Source organism: Apaloderma vittatum, unplaced genomic scaffold (genome assembly GCF_000703405.1).
Source record: "Apaloderma vittatum isolate BGI_N311 unplaced genomic scaffold, ASM70340v1 scaffold14813, whole genome shotgun sequence".
NCBI classification, from domain to species: domain Eukaryota; kingdom Metazoa; phylum Chordata; class Aves; order Trogoniformes; family Trogonidae; genus Apaloderma; species Apaloderma vittatum.
The window spans coordinates 101617-102468 of NW_009710024.1; the positions used below are offsets into that span (position 1 = coordinate 101617).

Sequence of the window (852 nt, forward strand, 5' to 3'; positions counted from 1 at the left end):
AAGAGATGGGCAGATGTTGTACTGAGGGACATAGTTTAGTGGTGTTGATAAAGCCTGGACAAAGGTCACACTCAACTGTGAAGGTCTCCTCCAATCAAAACTGTTCTGATTATATGAGTCAAGTCCTAGGCTGATGATTGTAGCAATGACTGGAGAAATGGTTGTGGAAGGGTTTTGACGTGAAACCATTACATAAGACTAGGGAGATTTTCTCTGCTGATCTGTGTAGAAATGATTTGTGTATGATTTTATTGGTCATATTGGCACAGAAGGGGCTTCTAGCATGCAAACTCTGACCTGTGGTGATTGTGCATGTCTTTTGTCCCTGAAGGCAATCAGTATTAACTACATTTGATGCCACAATTTAACTGTCTTTAGGGGGCTGGTTAGCTCAGTCGGTTAGAGCGTGGTGCTGACAACACCAAGGTCGCGGGTTTGATCCCCGTTCAGTCCCCATGTGTTGCCTGATCTAGTTGAGAGGCGTCCCTGCCCATGGCAGGGAGGTTGGATTAAATGATCTCTGAGGTCCCTTCCAGCCTAGGCCATTCTATGATTCTGTAATTTAGTCTGAATGTAGATTGCTTCTTATAGATCCTTTGCTAGACAAAATATATTATTCTTATATCCAAAACGATTTTTCTTTGAAGGGCCAACTTTAAGTCACCACAAAATTGTCTAAAAAATAATGTCTTCTGTTATTGGTTGCCGCATGATCTGAACACTTTCCTGGAGAACTGAACTTCATCATCTGGATATCTTAGTGTTTTGGTGGCAATTTTTTTTTTCCTACTTGTTTGACCCAGGAAGCAAAGAGGGAAACTAGACAGAGCAGTTTGAAATAAATTCTTGGTG

General features: G+C 41.5%; 1 non-coding gene across 1 annotated transcript; it reads left to right on the forward strand.

The window, feature by feature from the left end:
- The first annotated feature begins 379 nt into the window (after positions 1-379).
- Positions 380-454, forward strand: TRNAV-GAC. Its single transcript has one exon. It is a non-coding gene; the product is annotated as a tRNA-Val (tRNA).
- The last annotated feature ends 398 nt before the right edge of the window (positions 455-852 follow it).